General features: G+C 45.5%; 1 pseudogene; it reads right to left on the bottom strand.

The window, feature by feature from the left end:
- Positions 1–10,943: 10,943 nt before the first annotated feature.
- Positions 10,944–16,292, bottom strand: part of LOC135057077 (oocyte zinc finger protein XlCOF7.1-like) — a 211,787-nt pseudogene continuing 206,438 nt past the window's right edge.

Below are 16,292 nucleotides of genomic sequence, written 5' to 3'. Positions count from 1 at the left end.
ACTTCCTCCAGCTCCTAAAGTTCAGACTCAACGGGGAGTCGAGTATGAGGTGGCCAAGATTCTGGACTCACGTTTCCGTTACGGTCAGTTGCAATATCTTATTGACTGGAAGGGCTATGGTCCTGAAGAACGCTCTTGGACCAATGCGTCAGATGTCCATGCTCCTGCCTTGGTCCGGAATTTCCACTTAAAGTTTCCTCTAAAACCTAACAAGTGTCCTGGGGCCACTCCTATAGGGGGGGTGCTGTCCCGATCCGGGTATCTGGACGCCATTACTTGCCTTTCAGATGTCTCCTGAGGCTGGCTCAGCGTTCCAAGGCCGGATCTCATCTGTGTCCACATTCTGCATATCCCTCCTGTCACGCTGAGACGCTGTCACAGCGGCGCCATGTTTGAATCCTGCATGGCGTCTCCTGTCCTCTGCGGCCGGCGCCTCCATTACGGTTATGTTTCCACATTGTTTCCAAACCAGCTTTCCCTCCAAGTTCTAACATGGGAACAGCCATGTTGGATTCAATCACGTTTCAGTTCCTCCAATCCACTGCCTGGAAATCTGCATAATTGCCCAGCCAATGCCTGCATAGCTGCAGGTATAAGTATCCTGTGCCTGGGCCAGGAAATGGTCAGTGCTTTGTTTGTCATACCTTGTTCCAGTCTCTCTCCTGTGGTTGTTTCTCCAGGTTCCAGCTCCTGTCTCCAGCATCCACTAAAGAGACCCGCACCTGCCTACCATCCTGCGGTGCAGCCTGACTCTGCAGTCCTCCGTGGCTGATCCAGTTTCCAGCTATTGCATCTGTTTCCAGCAATATCCACTATCACTGGTAATCATCCTTCAACTCCTCTATTTCCACGCTCCCTAGCATCTTACTATATTCACTCCGTGTTTCATCACCTGGCTGGTTCCACCCAGCATTCATTCAGTGACTTTATCATCTGGCTGATCCCATTCCGCATCCACTCCGTGTCTTACCACCTGGCTGGTTCTATCCAGCAAATACAACAGCTGATTCAAGTTACCAACTTCATCTGTTCCATCTACTGGCCTGTTCCTCGGATATCTTCACTACTACAGCCAGGCCTGGTAAGGTTACTCCATCTAAGGACTTTAACAACTGTTCTTAACCTACCAGTGTCCTGTGAAACCATTTCATGGTCAGAGTGCTCCAGGAATTATATTATTTATTATTGCCATTATTTAACCTTGAATGCCGTCTGTTTACACGGAGTCTGTGAATAAACTTTTATTTTGACTTTTACCTGGTTGTCATGGTCACATCTCCGGGTTTCATTTAAACACTTACATGTCCAGGGGTCTGATTAAACCTCCCCGGTTTAAGTTCCTCTCAGTCCCTACAACTGAGGCTTTCTCCTGTCAGCCAAAACCCTCAGTTGTGACATTCTCGCACATACCTCTGATCAAGCAGCCTACAATGATCCCATTAGTCAAAAGTATTTGGCCACACCTGGTAATTATTAAATTCAGGTGTTTCAATCAGACCCATTGTCAGTGTATAAAATCAAGCACCTAGCCATGCAGTCTCCATTTGCAAACATTTGTGATACAAAATGGGTCGTTCTGAAGAGCTCAGTGATTTCCAGTGTGGTACTGTGATAGGATTCCACCTTTACAATAAGACGTTTCGTAAGATTTCATCCCTGCTGGATATTCCACAGTCACCTGTAAGTAATATTATTAGAAAGTGGAAGTGTTTAGGAACAGCAGCAACTCAGACACAAAGCAGAAGACCACATAAAATCAGAGCGGGGTCAACGACTGCTAAGGTGCATGGTGTGTAAAAGTCGCTAACGCTCTGCTGATTCCATAGCTGGAGTTCCGAACCTCCACTGGCATTAATGTAAGCAGAATAATCTGTTCTGCAGGAGCTTAATGGAATGGGTTTCCATGGCCGAGCAGCTGCATGCAAGACTCAAATCACCAAGTCCAATGCCAAGCATCAGATTGAGAGGTGTAAAGCCCATCGACACTGGACTGCGGAGCAGTGGAAATATGTTCTGTGGAGTGATGAATCACGCTTCTCTGGCAGTCAGGTAGGCAAGTCTGAGTTTGGCAGATGTTAGGAGAATGTCACTTGTCTGACTGCATTATGCCAACTGTGCAGTTTGGTGGTGGAGGGTTAATGGTATGGGGCTGTATTTCAGGGCAATCTGAATTGGACAATGCTTTGCTTCCAACTTTGTGGCCACAGTTTGGGGAAGATCCTTTTCTATTCCAAAATGACTGTAACCCAGTGCACAAAGGAAGGACTATAAATACATGGTTTGATGTGGGAGAACTTGACTGGCCAACACATAGCCCTGACTTCAACCCTATCGAGCACATTTGTGATGAACTGGAACAGAGATTACGAGCCAGGCCTTCTCATCCAACATCAGTGACTGACCTCATAAATGCTCTACAGAATGGGCACAAATTCCCACAGAAACACTCCCAAATCTTGTGGAAAGCCTTCAAAGTAGAGTGGAGCTGTAATAGCTGCAAAAGGGGACCAACTCCATATTAAAGTATATGTATTTGAATACAATGTCATTAGAGTCCCTGTTGGTGTAATGGTCACGCTTCCGAATACTTTTGTCCATATAGTGTATATCACAGATACCATAAATATCTGTGTAAATATATCATTTGGCAGATACTTATCCTCCTAGCAGAAGTTATAGACATTGCAAAACACTTGACCCTGGCTGGCTCTTCTACAGAACTAGCCACAGTTTCTGACACGTGATTCGGTTCACAAACAACACAGAGCTTTCCACCTTCAGCTTTACCCTTAGTGGTATTCTCAGACGTTGCACAGAGTAATATACCCAACAGTATAAACACTGATGTAAAAGTTACCTACTGCCGAACTCTTTCACATAGGGTGAGTGTCTTTCCTGCTGATAATCTCCATTACCTACAGCATATGGTATTCCCAGGTGCTCTCCCATCCAAGTACTAACCAGGCCCAACACTGCATAGTTTCCAAGATCAGATGACATTAGGTATATCCACTGTGGGGTGGTTGTAGGTGAATGCGGCTCTGGCAGTTTGTTCAAGCTGGCCAGATGACCTATCATATCGTGTGTTACCATCTCTACTAGGGTGGACATTGACCATGTTTGCCCCTACCAACTACCCTTTTGTTAGGGTGATAAAGGGGACTAAGATGCACTTCCTGCTGGCATCTTTCATGTGCTGCTGGCAGAGTGCAGGCGCCCGGCTTGTCCCTCACTCCTGGCGATGTTACCGCAGTGCCTCCCGCCTTCCCCGTGTCTGGGTCCCTGCTTCTGAAACCCCAGAATCTGGCCGGAACTGTGTGAAAACTGCGCCTTCTCAGCCACCAGTATCTGCTCTTTAGAGAGCCTGTAACCAGTAAGGAAACACGCAGCACTGACACACATACCCAACCTGGACATCTTTGGAGAACAGGGGAGATACCTGCTCCTTCAGCACTGAGTTAGGAGGGGTCAGAGAGTAGTTTCTACAGAAGCTAATGAGCTAGCTCATTAAATGCTGATGTAGTGACCCACACAATGTTTTTTGCCCAGAAAATATAATTAGCTTTTTGACAATATAATTATTTTTCAATAAATTGCAAAAAAAGTGAAAAGTAAATAGTTTTTTTTCTCTAACCTCCAGGAAATACTTTGTGGTTCGTGCGTCACCATTACTCCATTCCAGAACAGCAATTACTGGATTCTACCCATAAGTTTCCATAATAAAATGTTTTACAAGATGATAATGCATTTTATCTTTTATGTGTTTGACTGAAATCCATAAAATATAGCCCATACATAACAGCTATGTGGTCTGGTATTACTATTATTAATGACACACATTCCAATTATCTTTGGAAGGATAACAAAGTGTTAAAACACTGTGTGACAGGAGTGTTGCTTCAACCCTGTTTTGTATCAACTCATAGTAATGTTTCTCCTGTGTGAAATCTGATGTGTAACAAGATGTGATTTACGTGTAAAACATTTCTCACACTTAGGGCATGGAAATGGCCTCTCACCTGTGAATTCTCTGATGATTAACAAGTTCTGATTTATTTGTAAAACAATTTCCAAACTCAGAGCATGGAAATGGTTTCTCACCCATGTGACTTTTCTGATGTGCAACAAGAACTGATTTATTTGTAACATATTTCCTACACTCAGAGCATGAAAATGGTTTCCTTTACCCCCCATGGCAGCACAATCTCTGGGATATTCCCCCTATATGTAGAGACAGGAAAGAAGGAAAAAAAAGACACCAGCCCTATATAAGCCACTCCCCTTTTGACCTCTGTGTCTTTTTTTCTTCTTTCAAGGTAGCAGACAGGTAGCGCCGGCAGGAGCTTACCAGGGTTTCTGTGGGCCTCCCCTCCGCCGCTGTAGCTGTCCGGTGGGGAGAGAAGAGGTGTGGAGCCGGCCTCTGTGCGCTGGGGGAGTGGGCGCATGTGCTGCTTGCCGTTCCCCATATACCCGGGTGGCTAATAGCAGCAGTGTCCGGGCGTGGCAGTGAGGTCCCGCCGCGCTCAGCCTGGGAAATGCTGCAGTCTGTTTGGCCTCTGAGTCTCAGCATCAGGGGAGCTGGGAGCATGCTCAGGAGCAGGCAGTATGGAAGAGGAAAAACGGCCACCCACTAAGAAATCTGGTTAAGAGAATTTTTCTTTGCAAAGATTTTTTCTCTCTCTTTTTACAAGTTTTTTTTCCTGCTGCTGGTGTGTGTGTGTCAAATAGCTTTAGTGAGGTGTTTTTTTTCTGTTTTTTTGGTAGATCAGAGACCAGTAAAGAAAGGGTGGATGTTAAAGCTAAGCACAAGAGATTGCATTTACACAAGTGTTCATTGTGTGACAAGGAGTTGCCAGATAAAGCCTCAGGAAACGTGTGTGGAGATTGCAAGATACCTCAGCAAGTTATGCCTCCTTCTCAGATGTCGCAACTGGTGGGGTTACTGAAAGCAGCTCTGTCAGATACTTTTGTAACCAAAGAGGATTTCAATAGGGTGTCAGTAAAAAGATCCAGGGCAGTGCTGAGTGATAATTCTGAAGTTTCTGATGTTGAAGAGACCTGTAGAGCATCCGATAATTCAAAGTCTGAGGAGGAGTCTGTGGTTTCTAAGACAGAAGGTGTCTGTAATATTGATTTGGTTAACAATTTCTTCGTTTTAATTCATCGCTCCTTAGACATTGAGGAAGTGCAGCAAGAAATGAAGCCGCAAGATTTATTAGTTAAGGAAACAAAAAAGAAAGGGAAAGTGTTTCCATTGTCTCAAGCTCTCAATGATGTGGTATCGGAGGAGTGGAAGTGCCAAGATAAAAGGGTGTCGGTTCCACAAAGGATAGGTAAAATGTATCCTTTTCTCCAGGAAGAGGTTGTGAAGTGGGATGAGTCTCCTAAAGTGGATGCGGCTATTGCAAGAATTTCTAGGAAACCGGCATTGCCATTGGAAGATGCTAATGAGTTCAAGGATTCAATGGATAGACGGATTGAAGTGGGTCTGAAAAAGCAGCATGCTTTATTAGGGGCTGCCATGAAACCGGCAGCAGCTATGGCAGTAACCACAAGAGTTTTGAGAGAATGGTGTCACGATCTGGAGTCGGATATTTTGGACGGCATAAAAAGAGCAGATCTATTGAAGTCAGTGCAGAACATTTAGCTCGCTGTGGAATTCTTATGTGATGCGTCGATGGATTCAGTGAAGTTATCAGTCAGGGCTGGTGCAACTGCAGCCGTAGTAAAAAGGGCCTTATGGTTGAGACCCTGGGTGGCGGATGTGCAGTCAAAGAATAGGCTATTGTCTTTGCCTTTTCAAGATTATTTGTTTGGTCAGCAATTGGATGAAATAATTAGTAAAATGTCAGGTGGCAAGTCAGTATGGTTGCCACAGGATAGAGGACCTAGGAGAGCCGACTTTACGAAAACTCAAAAAACAAAATCTCAGGAATATAAGGATTTCAAGGCCTATAGGCTAGGCAGAAATTTTAGGAGAGGCCAGTGGAGCACTTCGCGTTCTCTTTTTCGTGGCCAAGGAGGCAAGGATAACAGAACCTTTTCTCATCAGTTCACCAAATGATGCCAGAAGAAAGGAACCAGAAGCTGTAGGTGGAAGACTGCTGCAATTCAGTGACGTATGGAAAAACTTGACTTCAGACAAATGGGTGCTAGAGATAGTCACAAGCGGATACAAGCTGGAGCTTGTGGGGCGACCAGTAAAATTTTTTCTCAGCTCTCCGATCCCAGAAGGTCACTTAGAACGTCAAGCTCTGAAGATAAGTTTGCAAAATATGATAGATCAAAAGGTAGTAGTGGAGATCCCAACCAGTCGAGAAATCCAGGGGTGGTACTCCAGATTCTTCATCATAAAAAAAGTTTCAGAGGGTTTCAGAACCATATTGGACTTAAGACGCCTCAACTGTTATCAAGCAAAGAGAGTTCAAGATGGAGTCCATAAGGTCTATCCTGCCGGATCTGCGTCAAGGGACGTATATGACATCTATTGATCTCAAAGATGCTTATCTGCATGTCCCCATCCCCATCTTCGAAGGACATCAAAAGTTTCTCAGGTTCCATATTCTAGGAAAAAGTTACCAGTTCAGATCTCTGCCATTCGGGTTAGCCAGTTCGCCAAGGACTTTTACAAAAGTTTTAGTAGTGGTCGTGGCACATCTAAGGAAAAAAGGTATCATGATTTGGCCATAACTGGACGATATCCTGATAGCAGCAGACGGAAAACTGGAGGCGAAACAAAGTACGCTGAAAACACTCCAATGTCTAAGGCAGCACGGCTAGTTGATAAATGTGGAAAGAAGACAGTTGACTCCTACAAGGCAAATAAAGTATCTGGGAGTTCAAATAGATACAGAATCTACACTAAGAAAAGAGAAAATAAGAAATCAGTTACTCCAAATGTTAGCAGAGTGCATGGTCACATCAGGAGATTGTCTCAAGACATTAGGTCTCATGGCGGCAGTGTTGGATACAGTTCCTTGGTCGAGACTGCATATGAGGAGCCTGCAGAGATGTTTCTTGACCCAGTATAACAGAAACAGCAAAGTCCTGATGCAGAAAATAGTGCTGTCAAAGGGTGCAAAGATGGATCTACAGTGGTGGCTAAACGACCAGAGACTGGAAAGAGGAAAGTCTTTCAGTATGGCTTAACAAGTAATAGTCACTACGGATGCAAGCCGGTCAGGCTGGGGAGCTGTTTGCGGTCAAGAAGTGGTTCAAGGAATCTGGCCGTTAGATTTTCAGTCCACCCACTCGAACATAAGAGAGAAGAGTGCAGTCGCTATGGCGTTTCTTCGCTTTTAAAGTGTCCTCATCAGATAGGAAGTAGTTATATGGTCGGACAACAGAGTTGTGGTGGCTTACATAAACCATCAGGGAGGTACAAAAAGCATGTCTATGATAAAAGAAGTCAAGTGTCTCTTGCAATGGGCAGAGCAAAATGTGTTCAGTATCACAGCGGTATTTGTAGCCAGCAAGCAAAACAGAGTGGCAGATTTCCTGATTAGACATACCATTCTTCCAGAAGAGAGGCAGCTGAGCGACAAATATTTGATGTCATAGTGGTAAAATGGAGTTTGCCTCAGGTGGATCTCATGGCCACGGCCTGCACAGGAAGGTGCCGTGTTCTTCTCCAGGTATCAGGAGCCTCAAGAAGCTCAGGTGGATGCTCTCATGGCTACGTGGGATATGTCCCTAGCATACGTGTTTCCTCTGTTTCCCCTCATTCCAAGGATTCTGAGGAAAATACAGCAGGAAAAAGTTACAGTGATAGCAATCCTGCCATATTGGCCAAGGCGGGCATGATTCTCGCAAGTCCTGTGGTTGGCAGTAAGCAGGCCCTGGAATTGCCAGCAGCTCCCGACCTTTTATCCCAAGGTCTTGTGTATCAGCCTCAGCCCAGGGCATGGAACCTGACGGCATGGTTGTTGAAACCAGAAATGTAAAGCTGTCCGGTTTCTCTAACAAAGTAGTAGCAACACTGCTTAAAGCCAGGAAACTAGCGACCTGTAAGATGTATTACAGGATCTGATGTAAAGAGAAAGTCAGGAATATGAATGAAATTCCTGTAATAATGGATTTTCTGCAGGCAGGTCTGAAAGCAGGTCTGTCAGTAAGTTCTATTAAAGTACAAATTTCAGCTGTAGGGGCAATGTTGGATAAGGATATTGCGGCCAATAAATATGTGATGAGGTTTGTACGGGAAGCAAAAAAAGTGAAGCCTGTGATTAGGGCACCTGTGGCACACTGGGATCTAAATCTAGTCTTGAATGCGCTGACGGATGCGCCTTTTGAGCCTTTGCGAGAAATTTCATTTCAATTATTGACTTGGAAGGTGGTCTTTCTGGTGGCCATCACATCAGCAAGAAGAGTCTCGGAACAGCAGGCTCTCTGGGTAGAGCAGCCGTTCATTCATTTTTTTGAGAATAAGGTGGTCTTGCGCACGAATCTGCAGTTTCTTCCCAAAGTATTTTCTAGTTTTCATGTTAATCGAGAAATCGTTTTACCATCTTTTTCCACAAATTGGATCTTGTTAGAGCGCTAAAGGTCTATATTTTTTTTTTACTTTTTATTTACACCAGGAGAAACAGAGAAATATACAATACAGATTCAATTGCATAATAAAATGTGAAAATCAGTTTCCATGGTGGTAATTTTTCAAATAAGTTTGTGCATATTTAAACAGATATACAAAAATTTCTCCCCAAGCGGGGAGCATATACATAAAGAAAACAGGAACATCGGGGAGTAACGAGAGGGGGGGGGGGAGGGGAGAGGGAGAGAGAGAGAGAAAAGGAACAACAGAGCCGTTCTATGCCATGGGAGGAGATAAACGCCCAATGTATCTATGGAGAGTGTATACACTATACAATGCATAAGTAGACATTTGGGCTACGTACCATTACATATCCAGTATGGGTCTGGAAGGGCAAGATGGCGTCCGGAGGGAGGGTCCAGGTGCAGCATGGCCAGAGATTTGGAAAACGGGATCAAAAGAATGGTTTGAACCTTATAATGGGGGAGACATCGCGATTAACCAGGGATCCCAAACGAGCTCAAATTTGTGAGGACAGTCATGTAGGTAATAAGTGATTTTTTCCATATTAGCTACGAACCAGATATAATTATTCAAAGCTGGTATAGTGGGAGGGGCGGGGGCTTTCCAGTTTTTAGCTATTAAAGATTTAGCGGCTACTAAAATATGGGAAAACAATTTATTTAATAGAGGATCAAGGTCTGGATGTGGACGGGCCAATAGAAACATCCACGGGTCCAATTTAAGTGTAAGTCCAGATAAGGAGTTCAGTATATCAAGCACCTTATTCCAGTAGTTAACAATACGTGGACAGGTCCACCAAATATGGAGGAGAGTACCACGTTGACCGCATCCCCGCCAGCAGACTGGGGTGGCAGAGGGGAACATCCGAGATAGTTTGTCTGGGGTATAATACCACCGATAATACAGTTTATAGGATGTCTCCTTGAGTCGGGTTGAGATAGAGCTTTTAGCGATGCCCTCTCGTACTTCTTCCCAGCAGGCTTCGTCTGGAGGGGAACCCATGTCCCTCTCCCGCTCATGGCGGGTCTGCGGCCCAGAGGTGGTCCCAACCAACATAGAATATATCTGCGAGATTAGTCCTCTGCTTATGGGTTTTGTAGTACATAGAGACTCAAAGGGAGTAGGGTCCCGCTGAGCATCGACCTGAGGCAGGGAGAGGAGGAAATGGCGAAGCTGAAAATATTCAAAGAAGGGAGGGGATAGTGAGGGAAATTTGGATTTGATATCGTCTACTGACATCCAGTGACCTTGTAGAGAGAGATCGTGTACCACAAGGATGCGGGCGTTAAACCAGGATGTAAACTTATAGGGTGAGACCCCAGCGGGGAAATCAGGGTTGTCCCAGAGGGGTGTGAGAGGGGAGTGTGGAGAGGACAGGTTATACTTCGTAAGAGATTTATGCCAAATAGATAGGTGGAATTTAAGGAAGGGAGCGGTGTTTTTTAGTGCCACCAGATGTGATTTGCCCAGGCCCCACAGCGAAGCCAATGAACGAATTCCCAAAGAAAGCGCAGCAAAATCGACCCAGGCAATAGAGCCGCGGGGCACAAAGGAGGCCACCATTTGACTTAGATGGCTAGCCAGATAATAATATTTGACATCTGGAAATCCTCTACCCCCTTCTATGCGGGGGAGCCGGAGCACAGTAAAGGCTATCCGTGGGGGTTTGTCGTTCCAGACAAACTTCACGAATGAGGCCTGGGCATCTCTGAGAACCTTCTCCGGTACCCTCACAGGTAGAGTTTGGAAAAGGTAGAGGAGTTGCGGTATAACTGTCATTTTAAGGGCGATAATCCTACCCAGCCAGGATATGATATATGTTCTCCATCTTGTCAAATCAGATTTGATCTTGGTCAGTGACGCTAAAGGTCTATATTGATAGGTCAGCTCCAATTAGAAAGTCCAAACAACTCTTTGTGTTAATGGAAGGGAAGAACAAGGGACAAGGTGCGTCAAAGGCCGCTATTTCAAGATGGAGTAAGTCCTGTATAGCTGAGGCATATAAAACATGTGCCCAAAGACTTGAAAGCACATTCTACCAGGGCGATGGCAACCTCGTGGGCAGAGAAAACATCTGCATCAATACAGGAACTTTGTAAAGCTGCAGGTTGGAAGTCCATACTTTTGCGAAACATTATAGAATTCACGTACAGGCATCGGCGGATGCCGAATTTGGAAGAAAATACTCAGTGCGGTGATTTGACTAAATAAAAATGATAATTTTTCTGTCAGTATTATTTAGCCCACCCAGTGATGTAGCTGCTTGGTCGCGCTGCCATGGGGGGTTAAGGAAATAACAGATTCTTACCTGTTAATATGTTTTCCTTTATTCTTCCATGGCAGCACATATATTCCCACCCCAGGATTTCATTTTTTTCTCTCAGTTTGTTTATTATTATGATTAACTATTTTGTTGGATTAAAAGCTTGGGGAACGAAAGACACGGAGGCCAGAAGGGGAGTGGCTTATATAGGGTTGGTGTCTTTTTTTCTTCTTTCCTGTCTCTACCTATATGGGGAATAACCCAGAGGCCGTGCTGCCATGGAAGAGTAAAGGAAAACATATTAACAGGTACGAATCTGTTATTTCTGACCTGTGTGAGTTCTCTTATGTCTAACAAGATCTGATTGCTGTGTAAAACATTTCCTACACTCAGCATAAAAATGGTTTCTCACCTGTGTGACTTCTCTGATGTTTAACAAGAGCTGATTTCTGTGCAAAATATTTCCCACACTCAGAGCATGAAAATGGCCTCTCACCTGTGTGACTTCTCTGATGTATAACAAGATCTGATTTCTGTGTAAAACATTTCCCACACTCAGAACATGGAAATGGCCTCTCACCTGTGTGAATTATCTGATGTTTATCAAGAACTGATTTCTGTGTAAAATATTTCCCACACTTAAAGCATTTAAAGGGCCTCTCACCTGTGTGACTTCTCTGATGTTTAACAAGATCTGATTTCTGTGTAAAACATTTCCCACACTCAGAACATGGAAATGGCCTCTCACCTGTGTGAATTTTCTGATGTTTATCAAGAACTGATTTCTGTGTAAAATATTTCCCACACTCAGGGCATGAAAATGGCCTCTCACCTGTGTGACTTCTCTGATGTTTAACAAGATCTGATTTCTGTGTAAAACATTTCCCACACTCAGAACATGGAAATGGCTTCTCACCTGTGTGAAATATCTGATGTTTATCACGAGCTGATTTCTGTGTAAAATATTTCCCACACTGAGAGCATGGAAATGGCTTCTCACCTGTGTGAATTCTTTGATGTATAAAAAGATGTGATTTCTGTGTGAAACATTTTCCACACTCAGAGCATGGAAATGGTTTCTCACCTGTGTGACTTCTCTGATGTGTAACAAGATATGATTTCTGTTTGAAACATTTCCCACACTCAGAGCACAGAAATGGCCTCTCACCTGTGTGAATTATCTGATGTTTATCAAGAGCTGATTTCTGTGTAAAAAATTTCCCACACTCAGAGCATGAAAATGTCCTCTCACCTGTGTGACTTCTCTGATGTGTAACAAGATATGATTTCTGTTTGAAACATTTCCCACACTCAGAGCACGGAAATGGTTTCTCACCTGTGTGACTTCTCTTATGTGTAACAAGATATGATTTCTTTGTAAAACATTTCCCATACTCGGAACAGGGAAATATATTATCAGGTGTATACGCTGCACTATGTGAAACACAATCTGAGGTAGCAGGAGAACAGTCCTCGCAGTTAGAGGGATCAGATGATATATCTGCGCTGTGAGGTACTGGATGTATATTTAGCATAACAGCGCTGCCTCCTGGAGAATCCTGTGTGATGTTATCTTCTGTTTTAGTATCTGCATATAAGAAGAGATCTCCCTCCAAGGCATTCCTGCTTGTGCCGCCATCTACTGGAATAAAATAGCAGTATTATTATTATTATTCACAGATCTTTATATTGTATAGTGCATACATATTACACTGTACAGAGAATATTTAATCATTCACATCAGTCCCATCAGGGGAGCTTACACTCTATATTCCCTACCACACGCACACACTAGAGTCAATTTGTTATCAGAAGCCAAGTAACCTACCAGTATGATTTTTGGAGCAATTGTGTAAACACATATAAACTCCACACAGATAGCATATTGTTCGGGAATTGAATTTATGACTTCAGTGCTGTGAGACAGCAATGCTAACCACTACACCACCATCTTACTATTACTAACAAAGAGGTTTAGCTGATTCATTTTAACTTGCACACTTTGGCGAGTATTCAATTACCCGTGGTACTTTACCGCATAAATAATCCCATGGGGACTATTCACGTACCAGATACACAGCGCTTATCGGGAATTATGCTTCAGATAATCACTAATATAGCCCACAGAGCCAAAACACATACGATCGGGGACTTATCCCTGAACCCATGAAAAAAATGGGCTCTAATTGTAGAGCACGATAATGACCATCAGTTATTAATCGCGCTATCATCCCGGGTTTTTTTTCCAGCAGAAAAGTAGCGCATCCATTCGAAAAAAAACCTTTGACCACATTACAAATGCACAAACAACAAATAAGACTCTCATGTAACAGATACAACATTGGCTTATAATACCACAACCACATTATCCGAACATGTCATAGCCCCGGCCACAGGGACATGCAGATGGCACAACACCAATGCATATCCCCCTATAATAGTGCAGGGCACAGAGCGGGGGAGGCAGTAGGACAGGGTAGGGGAATGGTGCAGGGCACAGAGCAAGGAGGCAGCAGGACAGGGTAGGGGAATGGTGCAGGACACAGATCAGGGAAGGCAGCAGAACAGGGTAGGAGAATGGTGCAGGTCACAGAGTGGAGGAGGCAGCAGGACAGGGTAGAGGAATGGTGCAGGGCACAGAGCGGGGGAGGCAGCAGGACAGGGTAGGGGAATGGTGCAGGGCACAGAGCAAGGAGGCAGCAGGAAAGGGTAGGGGAATGGTGCAGGGCACAGAGCAAGGAGGCAGCAGGAAAGGGTAGCGGAATGGTGCAGGACACAGAGCGGGGAGGTAGCAGGACAGGGTAGAAGAATGGTGCAGGGCACAGAGCGGGGGAGGCAGCAGGACAGGGTAGAGGAATGGTGCAGGGGAAGCAGCAGGACAGGGTAGAGGAATGGTGCAGGGCACAGAGCGGGGGAGGCAGCAGGACAGGGTAGGGGAATGGTGCAGGGCACAGATTGGGGGAGGCAGCAGGACAGGGTAGGGGAATGGTGCAGGGCACAGAGCGGGGGAGGCAGCAGGACAGGGTAGGGGAATGGTGCAGGGCACCGATCAGGGGAGGCAGCAGGACAGGGTAGGGGAATGGTGCAGGGCACAGAGCAAGGGAGGCAGCAGGACAGGGTAGGGGAATGGTGCAGGGCACAGAGCAGGGGAGGTAGCAGGACAGGGTAGAGGAAGGACAGCAAGATACAGAGACAGATCAGCAGATAAAGAGCAACAGTACAGAGCATCCGAGCACAGAGACTGGAGGCAGCCATTGAGGAATGACGGGAGTGTGGTTATAGCTCTGTGTGAGTGAGAGAAAGGACATTTATGGTAGACTTACCATTGTTAAATCATTTCCTGCGAGGTACACTGGGTTCCACAGGGAATACATTGGGTGTAGAGATGGGATCTTGATCCAGGCACCAACAGGTTAAAGCTTTAGCTGTCCCAGGATGCATTGCGGGGCCTCCTTTATAACCCCGCCTCCAGGCACTGTGAGCTCAGTTTTTCGTTAACCAGTCCAATGTAGGAGCAGGCAAAAGAGAATCTGAGATGTTTGTCACATAGAACCACATTCTCACGCCAGGAGAAGGAACCAGCGGCTAATGCCATACAAACCCATAGAAGCTAAGTGTGTCAGGGTTGGCGCCCTGTGGAATCCAGTGTACCTCGCAGAAAGAGATTTAACCATGGTAAGTCTACCATAAATCTCCTTTTCTGCAGCGGGGTACACTGTGTTCCACAGGGAATACATCAGGGATGTCCTAAAGCAGTTCCTCAAAGGAGGGGGCATGTCTAAGCAGGTATGAGAACCCAATGTCCAAAGGAAGCATCCTTGGAGGCGGAAGTATCAAAGGCATAGAACATAATGAACGTGTTCACTGAGGACCACGTAGCCGCCTTGCACAATTGTTCTGCGGAAGCGCCACTGCGATCCGCCCAAGAGGGTTCAACAGACCTAGTAGAATGTTTAATAGCAGCAGTAGCTGGAAGTGCAGCCTGCGCATAGGCTTGTGCAATCACCATTCTAATCCATATGGCCATGGTTTGCTTATTCGCAGGCCAGCCACGATTGAGAAAACAAAACAGTACAAAAAGGGAATCTGACCTCCTAACAGAGGCAGTCCTCTCCACATATATACAGAGAGCCTTTTCCACATCCAAAGACCGCTATTTGGAGGAAAATTCAGAACAGATGAAGGCCGGAACCACAATCTCTTGGTTAAGGTAAAAAGATGATACCACCTTAGGTAAAAAACCAGGGCGAGTTCGAAGAACTGCTCAGTCACGATGAAATATCAGAAAGGGTGGACAACAGGATGAAGCGCCTAAGTCTGATACCCTTCTGGCAGAGGCAATAGCCAGTATAAACAGGACCTTGGCTATGAGCCATTAATGGTCCACTGACTGAAGAGGTTCAAATGGAGACTCTTGCAGGGCATTCAGGACAACAGACAGATCCCATGGAGCCACAGGAGGGACATAGGAAGGCTGAATCAGCAATACGCCCTGAGTAAATGTATTAACGTCAGGTACAGACCCAATTTTCATCTGAAACCACACCGGCAAAGCAGATATGTGAACCTTGAGGGAGGCCAGACGAAGGCCTAAGTCCAGGCCTAGTTGCAAGAAAGCCAGGATTCGGGATGTTTTGAATCTGTGAACATCATAGTTCTTATCAGCACACCAGGTGAAGAAAGAACTCCAGACTCTGTAACAGATCCGGGCAGATACCAGTTTACGGGCTTTCAACATAGTTTAGATGCCCTTAGGAGTGAAGTTTCAAAAGCCACACCGCCAAAGCCAGCCTGGCCAGGTCTGGATAGAGGCAAGGGCCCTGTACGAGGAGGTATGGTTGTTGAGGAAGTAGAAGAGGACACTCTGTCGACAGACCCGGCAGGTCTGAGAACCAATGCCGTCTGGGCCACGCTGGAGCAACTAGAAGTAGTATATCTCCTTCTTGCTTGAACTTCCGCTGTACCCTGGGCAGAAGTGACACTGGAGAGAACACGTAAAGTAGCCGAAAGTTCCATAGAGTGTCTAGTGCATCCACGAACGCTGCTTGAAAATCCCTGGTCCTTGATCCGAAGACCATAACGTTGCGATTGTGTCGAGACGCCATCAGGTCTACATCTGGTAAGCCCCATTTGTCCACTTGTAGTTGAAAGACTTCCGGATGAAGACTCCACTGTCCTGGACTGTCCTGGTGACTGAGGAAGTCCACTTCCCAGTTGAGGACACCCGGAATGAACACTTCTGATATTGCTGGCAGACGGCGTTCCACACATTGAAGGATTTTTGACACTTCCAACATTGCCATGTGGCGTTGAGTGCCACCTTGATGGTTTATGTATGCCACCGTGGTGGCACTGTCTGACCGTACTTGAACAGGCTTGTTCTGTACTAGGGGCAGGGCAAGAGACAACACATTGAACACTGCCCGCAACTCCAGAATGTTTGTCGGGAGGAGTGATTCCTCCTGGGTTCAC

Source organism: Pseudophryne corroboree, chromosome 3, assembly GCF_028390025.1.
Source record: "Pseudophryne corroboree isolate aPseCor3 chromosome 3, aPseCor3.hap2, whole genome shotgun sequence".
NCBI classification, from domain to species: Eukaryota; Metazoa; Chordata; class Amphibia; order Anura; family Myobatrachidae; genus Pseudophryne; species Pseudophryne corroboree.
The sequence above is the reverse complement of the archived record's forward strand: the minus strand, read 5'-3'. Positions and strand labels throughout refer to the sequence as shown.